The sequence below is a fragment of the Rattus norvegicus genome, chromosome 19 (genome assembly GCF_021556685.1).
Source record: "Rattus norvegicus strain SHRSP/BbbUtx chromosome 19, alternate assembly SHRSP_T2T, whole genome shotgun sequence".
Taxonomy (NCBI): Eukaryota; Metazoa; Chordata; class Mammalia; order Rodentia; family Muridae; genus Rattus; species Rattus norvegicus.
In genome coordinates, this window is record NC_141552.1 from 32,189,194 (window position 1) to 32,203,312 (window position 14,119).

The 14,119-nt window shown below is 44.4% G+C and overlaps 1 long non-coding RNA gene across 1 annotated transcript; it reads left to right on the forward strand.

The window, feature by feature from the left end:
- Positions 1-465: 465 nt before the first annotated feature.
- LOC147999354 (uncharacterized) lies at positions 466-9,809 on the forward strand. Its single transcript, XR_015644318.1, has 2 exons — positions 466-1,456; positions 6,997-9,809. It is a non-coding gene; the product is annotated as an uncharacterized LOC147999354 (long non-coding RNA).
- The last annotated feature ends 4,310 nt before the right edge of the window (positions 9,810-14,119 follow it).

Consider the following 14,119-nt stretch of genomic DNA (forward strand, 5'->3'; position numbering starts at 1 on the left):
TCCTTTCGTTTAGGCAGGCTCTGTCCCTGTGTCCTCATCATCTCGCACGTGCCTCAATTCCAAATGCCATCGACTTGAGGATCGGGTTTCAACACGGAAATTTTGAGTAGGCATAAACGTTCAGGCCATTTCATGGGGGGTAATTGTATAATCGAAAAATTAAGTCTATTATTAGAGGACTAGAGTTCTTCAAGCAGTGATACACATTTTTGTTTTGTTGGCTTTGTTTTTTACTTTCTATAGTCACGAAAAAATGAGGTGGAGTAAGAATTACAGCCATTTTTTTTTCTATCCAGTTCTGGTAACAGTGGCAATCTCTCCGTGGGGAACTTCGATCTAATGTAAGTGAGGCCCATCCTACCTCACAAAAACAAATGTGAAGCTCAGAACCAATCAGAGTGAGCCATCGTTTAGTTCATTCTGATTAGTTCAGGGGTGATCACGGGACCTAGCACTAGCCAATGAGAACAAAGCTTGGGTCTTTAACCCGTAACCGCACAGCCCACAAGATGGATGACATCTCTGTGGTACACCTCCTTGGAGGCCTTACCTTTTTCATGTTGAGCCTTGATTTTCAGGGCATTCTAACCTCGTTACCCAGATAAGCATCACTTTCTGAGATAGGATGAGTTGCTCCCTTGCTGGATCCTACCAAAGCCCCCCTATCAGTGAATGACTTCCTGCAGTCTTAGCTCTGGAACTCGGCTGGATAATCATCTCAAAAGCCTCATTATCGTCATAGCAACATAGTTAAGTTATAATGTTCTAAAAAATTTTAATGCTACCATTTAAATAGAAGCTGGAAATGTTTTTTAACTGCATTAAAAATCAAACCAAACGTAGATCTCAAGACAAGTAAATTAAATGCATAAGTGCTAACATCATTTGTGTTGGAAAAACAAACATTGTATGCCGGATAATAAGAAATATGAGTAGGTTGATAAAAAGATTGAGTATTTTTCTGTAATTGACTTTCCCGCCGTTCCAATTAATAGTGAATTTATTATGGCTTTTGCATGGTGCTTGGAACACCGAATCTTCTGTCTTGAAACCTCAGGGCAGATAAACATTTTAGGTGATTAAAAAAAAAAAGTACATTTAGAAAATGATATTCTGGGAGCCCGCGGGAAGCGATCCATGCCATTCTTCACAAGTTCATTATAAAAGATGAATAAATGTCGAATTAACTTTGCCTCCTCTCATAAATGGCGGAAATGGAGACAACAAACGCAAACAGCGAGGTGTGGCTTGTTCTCCCTCAGCCCAGATGGAAAGGCTTATGGATTTCGTCACAGGCAAAGGAGACTCCAGAGTTCATTGGAGTCATATCCACGCCTAGGATTCTGCCTAGGATTCATGTGAAGGGCAGATATGGGCGGGAGAGGAAAAAGAATGGTGGCGAGTTCTCTCTCCACTTTTCCCACGACTTCCGAATTTTATGCCCTCTCCACTCAAGGTATGTGCAGGCGGAAAACGCGTGAGGTGGGTTCCTGTCACATGATAACAGTGAACTGGCAAAGCAAATAAAAGCAATTCATTACTACTAGAGCACCATAAAGTAAATGAGTTAATGAGATATGAGAGGGAGGGATAGAGTTGGAGAGTGAGTGGTCAGAGAAGGCCGTCCCCTACCCATTCTGTTTGTCTACTAGACTCACATAACAGCCAGGTCTTGGAAGCGTTAATATGCACAGGCTATTAGATGCTAGTTCAAGCTGGAGGCCAGTGGGACAATGGATAATGCATTCAGCTACAGAAGGAAGATTCTAGACGTTAGTTCTAGCATACATTGATTACACCCAAAGAATAAAAAATATTGCCCTCCTCACTATCTGATGCCATATCAATACAACGTGTTTCCCCAGCTTTCCGTGTAAGTTCAGTTGCGGAGTATATCTTGGCAATTGACTGGGTATAAGGCACCAGCTTCAATGACACTGAAACACCTGAAAAGGGGTGTTCCCAAAATATATGGGCTGAATGTGGCTTGTCCCTGACAGTTAATGCTTCATCCAGAGTGTCATACTTAGATGCAGTGGGACTTTAAGGGGGATAATGAGGTCTGGGTAACACCATCTTTAGGAGGAATTCATGCAGGTCTTCAAGGGTGGGTTAGTTCCTCAAAATGTAAGTTGTTCAAGAAAAAAACCCACTTTTCTATATGAAAATCTCTTTCTCTCTCTCTCTCTCTCTCTCTCTCTCTCTCTCTCTCTCTCTCCCCCTCTCCCCTCTCTTCTGTCTCTCTCTGTCTGCTTCTCTCTGTCTATCTCTGTCTGTCTCTCTGCCTCTCTCTGTCTCTTTGTCTGTCTCTTCTGTCTCTCTCTGTCTCTCTGTTTCTCTCTCTCTCTCTCTCTCTCTCTCTCTCTCTGTTTCTCTATCTGTCTCTGTCTCTCTCTCTGTCTCCCTCTCTCTATCTCCCACCAATGCAGTACACCACCATTTACCGTGTTCCTATGCAACAAGAAGCCTTTGTCAGCTATAAGCACCATGCTGTTTGGATTCTCCTGCCACCATAGTCTGGAGGCAGATGAACCTGTGTACATATTATTCGACATCAGGTATTCTATTACTGCACAAAAATGGATCAAGACTTGGGGGAATTAAATTGTCAAGTAGATGTCCCAGGATGGGGTGGTACCCAAGTAGTGGGGGCTCCAATGTGGGAGGACTTTGTAAGGGTTGGTCTCAGAGGAGAGGAGGGAGTAGGCTACAATCAGAATGTAAAGTGAATTAAAAATATAATAAATTACCAGTGGAAAAGGAAGCTCTCTTGACCCCCCATGATTCTAGCTTGTGTGAAAGAGGAAGAAAAGGAAGAGGAGGAGGAAGTAACTAACCAGCACAGGACACAACACAGGCAATGCACAAATAAAGAGGGAGAAAAGGGGGAGGAGGGGAGGGGGAGGGGAGGAGGAGGAGGAGGCAGAGGAGGAGGAGGAGGAGGAGGAGGAGGAGGAGGAGGAGGAAAATAACCAGCACAGGGCATAACACACACCATGCACAAATAAAGAGGAAGAAAAGGGGGAGGAGGAGGAGAGGGAGGGGGAGGGGAGGAGGGGGGAGGAGAGGGAGGGGGAGGGGAGGAGAGGGGAGGAGGAGGAGGAAGGGGAGGAGGAGGAGGAGGAAAATAACCAGCACAGGGCACAACACACACTGTGCACACAAATAAGATAAAGTGGCATTCTGTTACCAATGCTTTATTTTGATCAAATGCCAATAAATATATGTTGAAATGTGTTGCCCTAGAATACTGTGGTGAATGAGAAAAGCAAAGTAAGAAAAGGAAGCCTGGAAGGCAGACAGTAGCTTGCAGGTGGCCAAGATGTCTAAATCCAGTGTGTTAAACGCAAGAAGGTTGTGACTAGCTATCCTCCCACACCATGCATTGTGAGAGAACAAGGCGATGTCAGGACAAGGTAGGAGGTGCTTCTGCCAGCTGGACTATAGACACATAATATCAGATCTTATAGGATTTTCAAAAGCATAATATTGTAACTTAAGTTTCTTCCTATGAAGGCCAGAAAAATGTATAGCAGGGCTGAAATTCCTGGGTGGACAGGAGGCAAAATAAAAGCAGCACTAGAGCTGCGTGTACTCCCATCCTTCCCTCTTAGCCCTTACCTCATTCTTTCTCCTCCCCTCGACTCTCTCTTTTATAGCAACAAGGATTCATCCCTGCCTATGCTAGTATCCTATCACAGAGCGACAGCGACAGCCCAACTGAATAGTGTAGGTAGAGAGGAGAGTCTTTGGAACCTGATGATGAGAGAAGCAAAGTAACGAACTCGACATCACCTGATCCTGAGTCGTAGCCCCATGCTTCTTTTTTTTCCGGATAGTGAAGTTTCATTCCACTGAGAATGTTAAGTGAGGAACGAAAACGAGTCATGTTGAAGGCTGACGACTCTGACTACCTTGCCCCCCACCCCGTTTGTTTTAAAATAGGGGTTTTGTTTTGGCTTTACTTTCTGGGGATTTCCTGTGTGGCTTTTTCTCATTTCACTTACACTGTTTTCAAATGATAGCTTCCTTTTTTTTTCCCCCTTCGCCCTCTAAGATGAATAGACAGAATTCACCTGACATCGACTTTTACTAAGACAAATTCTAGATTTATTGACCTGGGAAATAAATATTAATAGAGGTTAAATTGGGGTCAATTTTTACTCCAAGAGATGATAAATCTTGATATATTGCTCATGGTTGGCTGGTCAATACATTTCTCATGCTATCCAGGTACCACTGAGCAAACGGACAGCTTCCAAGATGAACCCAAAGAAGCAATGTCTCTCCAGTTAGGACTCTGCCTGTGAGAGCCAGGCCAGGACACAAAAGTCTCCCCTCACTAGTTCATTGTTGCAAGGTACAACTCACATCAAATCGTATGTTTCAGAATCTCTCTCTCTCTATCTCTCTCTCTCTCTCTCTCTCTCTCTCTCTCTCACACACACACACACACACACACACACACACACACACACATCATTCTTTTCAGATCACACACCACAGTAAATGAAACATCTAGAAGATATATATAGAACCTCAGAACTTTACCTAGGGAGTTTCAAACGTCTCCTCCATGGACTCTCTGACACCAGTCTTTGCCTGTTTCTGTCTCCCTACTATAGACAATGCTGACCGATCACTCCTTGAACATATATGGACTTCTAGAATTTCCTCCTTCTTCACACGTATGGGAGCACCAATTTTACAAGCTTCTTTATGCCTGAACTCATTTATTACTGAAAGTTACCCCGACAGGGTAGACATATTATTCTACGGTATAGCCATGAGATAAGGAAGCTACAACTAAATTAAGAAACGTGCCAAGGATCACACAGCAGAAATCGGTGTGATCAGAAAACCCTGAGTGAGGTTGCATATCTGCGTTGGCCCTAATCTCTCCCCACAGTCCACCACACGGGCCTGGCACTGAGGCCACAGCAGTGACTAAGACATTTGGGGAACATGGGCTTGTCCTTAGGCATGCGATTTTACATTCTCAGAGAAAGGATGAGAGGTGGGTGTGTAACACTTATTTAATGCCACTCACGGCTGGCTAATGGGAGTTCAGGAGCTTTTCTCAGTCCCTTAATCCCTCGACTTTTCCTATTCTTCCCCTCATGCGTGGGTAAGATCATGGAGGTTGTCCAGGGACCTGCACATAGCTAAACACGGATAAGGAAGGCAGTGTGTTACACTGCACTGCAATTTGATGTTCTAAGATTTATTTTTACTTCTGTCAGTGTCCACCAAAGCTGTTAGATTACCTGGAGTTGAAGTCACAGGGCTGATTGTGAGTCACTTGTTATAGGTGCTGGAAACCAAACTTGGGTCCTCTGGAAAAGGAGCAAGGGCTCTCAATCAGGGAGCCGATGAAGCTCTTCTCTTCTCTTCTCTTCTCTTCTCTTCTCTTCTCTTCTCTTCTCTTCTCTTCTCTTCTCTTCTCTCCTCTCCTCTCCTCTCCTCTCCTCTCCTCTCCTCTCCTCTCCTCTCCTCTCCTCTTCTCTCTCTCTCTCTCTCTCTCTCTCTCTCTCTCTCTCTCTCTCTCTCTCTCTCTGTGTGTGTGTACACAGGCTTGTATGTGCACGGGGTGCCTTCAGAGGACAGAAGCAGATAATTAGTCCCATAGAGTGCAGTTAGAAGCAGTTGTGAGCTGCTCTAGGTGGATGCTGGGAATTGAACCTTGGTCCTCTCTGAGCCATGTCTCCAGTCCCTGCACTATAATTGTCCTCAGGCTGAGTTTAAGAGGCAGAGGCAAGCTAGAGACTGTCCGGAAACCCCTCAGTTTTCCATTTGGAAGGAGGTTAAAAAGCCAGAGCAGGAAGAGTGTCGCGGCAACTGGATTGTCAATGAGTAGAACCTCTGAGTAACTTAGGAACATAGTCACCTGTTAGTAACAGGAAACCTGACCGAGCATTACCTTAGACAGAGTCTCGTCTGCTCAATTATACATCAGAATATTTATTTGTTTGCTTTTTCCATAGTGAGAGGCCAGAGATCTAGAGAGATGGCTCAGTGGTTAAGAGTACATACTGCTCTTACAGATGAGAGGAGTTCAGTTCCCAGCACACATGTAAGGCAGCATACCCGTAACTCCAGCTCCAAGAAATCCGATGCACTGGTCTCAGTAGACACCTGCTCACATGTGCAACACGCGCACATACACACACACACACACACACACACACACACACACACACCACACCACACACTCACATTCACACATACATGCACACATGCACACACCTAAAAGGCTGAGGGAGGTTAGGGAAAGGCGATAGCTTGGGCTAGTGGGGGTCTTACTGTCAGAGGAGCTCAGTACAGTTGCTCTTCCTGTCATCTTGGGCTCCCCTAGTAGGGCTGTCAGATGCTGTCTACTCCAGCTCCTCTCGCTATGCCCCGCCCACAAAGGCAGCATTTGCTATGGACAGATTTTGTTGGGTTTGGCCATTTTTCTAGTCTAGCCACATCTCATTGCTACTTTAACACGTGTTTCTTCTATAGGAAATGTGGCTATTGGTTACTTTAAGTCCTTGTTTGTTAGGAGGCTCAACCCATTCAAACACACAATTAGAATTCAGGATGTTTATCCGTTTTCTGTTTTATTGGTGGGTTTATTTCCTACTCGGATGGAGAAACTGGTTGTTCTAGACAGAGTTCTCTTGCTGGACTGAATTTTGCCTTGCCCTCCATCCTACAAAGAGAAAGGCTATAGAGAGGCATACAATATACTTGTTCATATGTGGGTGATTCGACACTTGTCCAAACATATTGTATCGTTTTACTCGGGATGTAGCAAACTATGTGCATATTGAATAAACATCTAGCTTTTCAATCAGCCTAGGCATAAAATAATCTCAGGGCTATTAATTTCATTCCCAATGCTTAGAATTTGCGATCCATCTAAGAGGAATTAATTTAACCTGTGAAATTTACTTTATTATAAATGTTCCCAGGGGAAGTATGGCGAAATCTGTCTCTGCTTTGTCTTCACAGTAGTGGCGACTGCATCCTCAGCCGGCTGTCTCGTGCAGGGGGTCTGATGGTCTGCTGACCAGAACTTCCGTTACGCTAACATTCCTCTGTCCGTGAAGATCCCAGCGAGGCAAGGAGGTGATTTCTTTTTCCATCTCTGGAAATCTGAGGCCCTGAAGTCAAGTGTGGTTAAACTCAAGATCTCCTTGTGACTGCTTCCCCATTTAGCTGGGCCTGGTGAGGGCAAGTGGAGCCATATCCGAGTCTCAGCCTTCCGAGCTCTTGCTCTGTTGCGAGGGAGTGAGCTATCTTTTGAACAGACAAATAGACATGTGTGCTCTGTGATGGGATCTCTTAACTAGTGGAGCATGTGTCTGAAACGGAAGAAAGTCTGTGCCGGGTAAAGTAGTAACAATGTAACCTTACTTCTTATAGCTGCTGGCCAGGTTGTCTAACAGGAGGAAAGAGTCTCACTCATAGTGGTTATGGGGCAGTTTTAATGCTATGTGTTCTATACTTTTTTAAAAATAAACCATTTGTTTGAAGTGCACTCGTTGGGCTAAAGAAATGGCCAAGTGGTTAAGAGCGCTGGCTACTCATCCAGAGGTCCTGAGTTCAATTCCCAGCAACTGCGTGGTAGGTCACAACCATCTGTAACGGAATCTGATGCCCTTTTCTGTCATGCAAATAGTGGTCATATACCTAATGAATAAATCTTATTTTAAAAAAGGGTATCTGTAAACTTTCGATTTACTGAAATATTGTTATCTACTTATCAGCCATCAGCCAGATGCTTAGAACTAAGCTGGGCAGCAGGGAAGAACACAGGATATTACACCTAAGGAAATAAATGCTTCCTAAGTGGCCAGAACCATTGAAGAACAAGAACAAGTGAGTTACTTGGGACCCAGACGCCAAGTATGATAGGAGTCCAACACAGAAAAAACTCCAGCGTGATCAAGCAACAGAGGAAGGGTGAACTCAACCTTACATCTGAAAACTGATACAGAAGACTAGGAAACGACATGGGCAAAGCCCATGTAGTTGCTTACAGGAATGCACTGTGACAAGAACGTTTCAGTAAACAGGCCAGGGCTGTATCTCCTGGCCAAGCCACTTAGGAACCAAGGACTCTCTCTCCATTCTTCCTCCCTCCCTCAGAGCAAAGCTGCAGCCAAGTGGCCCATCAAGGACGGCTGAAAATGAGCACACAGCTCTTGAATCTCAGGAAACAAAGCTTGCCTTCCTGGGGAACCTGTGATCCCACAGAAGAGAAACAGCTTTGGAAATGGCTTTAAACGGTCTTATTTACACTGATTCACTTCCTGCGTATATGTGTGCAGGAGTGGGGGGTACCATAGTGTAACCTGGGGAGATCAAAGAACAGCTTACAGGATTAATTCTCTCTTTCCACCACGTGAGTCCTAAGGACGGAACTCAGGTTGTCAGCCTTGGTAGCAACATCTGACCATCTGAGCCACCTCTCCAGCCCTAGAAAGGGATTTAAATTTCAACCTTGTCACTATCCTGTCCACATGACTCTATTGATATAATTTTCTTATTGACTATATTATATGTTTCACCTCATATTTTGATTTTTTTTACCATTAAGTAAAGTGGAACATACAAGATAAAATACATAGTAAGAACTTAACACGGTAAGCTTGAGTGTTCTCAGCTGCCCGCTGTGTCTAAGTCATACACACTTTCCCCTGTAAATAGTATCAATGAGATTGTAATGATGACCTCATTGTTTCTGGTTTACGAAGGAAGAAACCAAAACTCAGACAGACCTGATGACCAGGCCCAGTACAGCAGAGTTCAGGACTTAGACCAGATCGGCCATGCTTCAGGCTGGGCTTGACCCGCCGTCATTCTCTTTAGTCTAATAGTTTGGAGTTGACATCCATAACTGAGTCAAGCAATTAACTAGGGAATTCCTATCCTTGGCTGCCAACTCTTGGAAGCAAACCATTCGTTTCTCAGGGATATTTTCAGTATCTCCAGCCCTTCCCTTTCATCCCTTACTAATGATGCTATCTATCTCTTGCCTCTGATCTCCAGGGTGGGCTATGCAGTTAAGGTATAGAACTTCCCAGAGCCTTCTCCGCACCAAACCCCATGAGCTTACCAAGTTTCACTGGGCTCTGGCTTCCTGAAGATCAGTTCATTCCCACAAAGCCCTTGAGTCCCCGAATGTTTATGGAGTTCAGCACTATACCTAGGGTGAAGACAAGGAAACTGATTGGCCCTGAAATGTCCTTACACTGAGCTCTAAATACCCTAACGTGCGTGGAAGCTTTCTGAACAAGTTTCAGCCTCGTGCTCCATGAGCCCAGAAGCGCACACACTGTCCCCACTACTGAAGAGTTCGAGGGCGTCTCCGCATTAATGTGTGCCATATTTAATCTTGATTCAAGTGTTGTTCTTCTTTCTGGGGTATCAGCAGTGATGAGACTGGAAACTGCCTTCCTGTGGACAGCCAGCACCTTCACACATCGGTGACATTCGGTGGTTTTCAGGAGACAGTTGCTAGCTATGTCTTCTAGCTAATTAGCTTAAGTTGTCAGTTGGATCTAAGGGTGTCACAGTTGAGAGAGTGTCTCCATAAGATTGGTCTGTGGGGCACTTTTCTTGATTGCCAGTAGACACAGATCACTGTGGGCTGTGGCATCTCCATGCAGGGGTCCAATAAGAAACTTTGCGTAAGGACCTAGGCAGATGCAGTGAGCAGTTCTTCGTGGTTTCTGCTTCAGTTCCAGTTTGAGCTCCTGCCTCGACTTCCCTCTGTGACCCCAAAGTGTAAGCCAAATAAACCTGTTCTTCCCCTCAAAGTGTTTCTCATCAGTGTTTTACTGGAAGAGGAAATGAGGACACTGGTTAAGATGGCTGGATGAGGGAGGATGCGTCTCTGGGGACTATCAGTATTCCATGGCTTTCTTTGCATCTGCTAGACGGGGTTTCCCTGGGTAGCTCTGGCTGTTCTGAACTCCCTCTGTAGACCAGGCTGACCTCAAACTCAGAGATCCACATGCCTCTGCCCCCTAAGTACTGAGATTAAAGGCACATGCCACCACCTGTCTATTTCAAAAGTCCACCAGAACATGCATCAGTGCTAACCATTCTTTTTTTTTTTTTTTTTTTTTTTTGGTTCTTTTTTTCGGAGCTGGGGACCGAACCCAGGGCCTTGCGCTTCCTAGGTAAGCGCTCTACCACTGAGCTAAATCCCCAGCCCCCAGTGCTAACCATTCTAAGCTCACTAACACACAATGAAATTACACACCACAATACTGTAACCTTGCTCCGTGAGATCATTTTACACTCATCTATTGAGTCTCTGCCTACGACCGACTGGATACCATTCTGGACACGGGAGCTGCAACAGAAGACAAAGGACATTGTCATTACCTACACAGTCAACAGCAGTCCCACCAACAGATCTGTGACACATGCTCCTACAGAAAAGCTCATGGTGCCAGGAAAGCCAAAAAAAACAAAACAAAACAAAAACAAAGCAAAACAAAAAAAGGGGCGGGGGACTTTGATTTTGTCTGACAAGCTCAGGAACGTTTCTTGGAAGAGATGACTTAAGAGCTAAAATTTCCAAAGGGTATTGGGGCAGGGTGGGGTGGGGTGGGAGGGGTAATCCAAAGTAGCAAGGAAAGGAAGAAAGAAAGAATACCTTGTAGTTGTAGCTGTTGTTGTTGTTGTATTTGTTTTATTTGAAAAAAATGAGCTTAACAGTCTCACGGCAATAACAACTGGAGTGTTATTATTTTGCTGTTGTTTGTTTCCTTGGTTTTTTGAGACAGGATTGCTCTACATACCCCTGGCTATCCCAGAATGCACTTGCAGACCTCAGTAGCCTCAAACTCACAGAAAGCTGTCTACCTCTGTCTCCCAAGTCCAGGGACTGAAGTATCCTCTACTGTGCCCAGCTCAGGGGTGTTGTTTTGCCCAAGGGACTGAGAAAGGCACTGAGGCTTGGGGAAAGATGGAGGGGCAAGTAATTTGGAGTTAGAGAGAGGTGGATACACAGTAGCCTAATCACACGGGTGCTGGGAATCGAACCCAGGTCCTCCTAAAGAGTAAAAATGCTCCTAACCACTGGGCCATCTTTTAGGCCCTGGCTGCTAACTTTGGGAAGTCCCAGAGAGGAGATAAAGGTTCCTCTGAATTCTACCTAGTTCTCTAGGCAACAACAGACTGTCAGCATTGGCATAGATTATCCATAGTTATTTTCTTCTTCTCTTTTACTTTATTTTTTAAAAAAGAGCTTGAGGATAAATAAGAAAATCACCCATCAAAATTAACCAGATACAGAGTGCTAATGAACTTACATACAGTTAGAGTTGACATTCAAAAATGAAAGTTGCGGTGCTTCACATTAAATTCATACACTTATCCACCACCACAATGAACAAGCAAAATCCACAACAGAATTCAGACTAGCAAAACATTTTAAGCTGGTCATCGTGAAGCCAAAGAGGTAACTCAAAGTTAAGAGTTCACATTTCTCTTGCGGAAGACTTGGGTTCGATACCCAGGATCCACGATCCACAACAGGAGGCTTCCAACTGCCTATGACCCCAGCTCCAGAAGGAATCAATGCCTCTGAGCCTTCACACACACACACACACACACACACACACACACACACACACACACAATTGGGTCATGTATCACACCTGCTCTATTCTGTCCTAGAGGATTACTTCCAGAACTCAAAGTGGTTTTTCAAAGGCCTTGTTCTCCAGATGTAGATGATGAGAAGCCACAAGCTTTATTCAGCCTATGAACCGTAGCTTACGTTCTAGAAGATGCTGCCTATGTTGGCCATGTTCTTTAGTGTCAATTAGGATACTGCACTCCAGAAAATTACAATGAACTCAGAGGCGGTTTTGTTTGGAAGAGTTGAAGATTACTCCTGCTAGTAGGAAAGCTGACTTAAGGCTGCAAGCTCACCCCCACACCATGTGCGTCCTTGTAGCTAATCTGACACTCGTGGTCCAGCATTATTTTTCGAATGCCAGGTACTTACTGCCAAGATGTGCTTTAAGCCAGTTTTTACAACTTGTCTATTTCCTCATTAAATTAATTAATAAATAAATACTTACATTTGTTCTCTTTCTTTGTGGACAATGATTCTGTTTCCTATCACCTTTTTTTTTTCCGGAGCTGGGGACCGAACCCAGGGCCTTGCACTTGCTAGGCAAGCGCTCTACCATTGAGCTAAATCCCCAGCCCATGATTCTGTTTCCTTTTTTAATTTACTTGAGGTGCACATGTGAGTGTGATCATGCATGTGCCATGAATGGGAAGGTCTTGGCTTCCAACCAGCTGAAGCTAGACCGCTCTTGTTTCTGCTGCTGAATGGGTCACTGCAGGCTCGCTGGGATTGCACCCAGCTTTTAACATGGGCTCTGGGGCACTAACACAGGTTGTCAAGCTTGTCTGGTAGGGCGTCTATCCACTCAACTCTTTGTTTCCCTTCCCAGATGTGGTTAACAGTCTCCATAGTAACGAGAAAGGGGGATTTAGGAACTGAGAAAGACTGTGTTGGCAGAGAGAGAGAGAGAGAGAGAGAGAGAGAGAGAGAGAGAGAGAGGTGTCATGTAGAGCTGAGATGTGTTGTGTCCTGATCATGTGACTTTGGCATCTAGGCTTGACAATGAGAACATAGATCATTGCGGGGTTGAACATGTATGTGTGTGTGAGTATGCAGGAGTGTATGTTTTCAGAGGGAGAGATATTGTCCATGTGCATGACATCATTGGTCATGGTACTGAGGGCAGATTTGAGATGCCCAACTTGAGGGTGTATCCAACTGTTAGCATGCTACTGCCCCAGCCCAGGCAAGATATCACAGTACTTTACTAAGGATATAGGGGTGAGGGAGATTAGTAATGTTCCGTGTTCTTTTGGGGGGGTCTATGGAAGGGGAGAGATTGTCTGGGGTGCTTCCTCATTCCTCATTCTTCTGTTACAACTTATTCAGTGTGTGAAAGGACCATCAGACAGCCTATGAAATCTTGGAACGTCCTTAAAGTCATTCAGGTCTTTGCTGCTCACCTCTCTGCATCTATCCTCTGGCAAAACAGGAAAGGATGTGCAACTTAGCAATCACTACTAGTGAGTTAAGGATCCCAGAGGTTTCCAATTGTGATGGTAGTCATCCATGAGGAACTGAATATTCAGATGCCCAGAGTTTGTCCTCACAGTGTACTTCTTTATGGCAGTAAAGTATAGCCAGTACCCTCCATGTAACCTTTAGTCACTCAAGCTTTGGTCACGTGAGCATCCTCATCAAGCTACAGTTTTATCCTGCTGTCCTTGGAAGCTTTCTCCATTCCTTCGGTTGATGCTGACTGCCTAGTTCTGGGTGATGCTGACTGACTTCACTCTGGGTGATGCTGACTGACTCTACTCTGGGTGATGCTGACTGACTCCACTCTGGGTGACACTGACTGACAACCTCCACTCTGGGTGATTCTGACTGCCTAGCTCTGGGTGATGCTGACTGACTGCCTCCACTCTGGGTATGCTGCTTTGCTTCATTGTCAAATCCAGAGAGCCATTTGACTGTGGCCTTAAGTACAGAGCATCTGTTTTAAGTACACTTCAAACTAGCAATGTCATCAGATTTCACTGGGTATTCCATGCAAAATATTCTTGGGAAATTATGGAATACCCTTAGTGAATAAAACATATTTAATGAATGAAGAGGGTAGTGTTTCATAAACCCAAGAAAGTGTAAAGTGACTTCCACTATCAACAGTTTAAAATCAATTTGGAGGCATTTGGAAAGCATTTTAAAGAGCAACTAGACATCAATAAAATTTAATTAATTGGTTCTATGGATGCACATGTAAATTGGGTGTTAATTATGCTAGCAATGCACTTCCATTAAAAATTAAGCTCATGATTAGTAACTGAGAAAAACAAGCCATCTTTCTATAAAACAAATCTCATTCTGTTCTATCTGAAGGCAGCCTCTGGTAATTAAATCATAACTGCATTTCCTCAGATAAATCTGAGCTCTGATGGATGGATGGGAAGTCATCCAAGTGATCTCCACTGGGCCGTTCCATCAAAACAATTGATAACACTAGCGATGAGCTATGTGTGGTTTGGCCACCCGTTA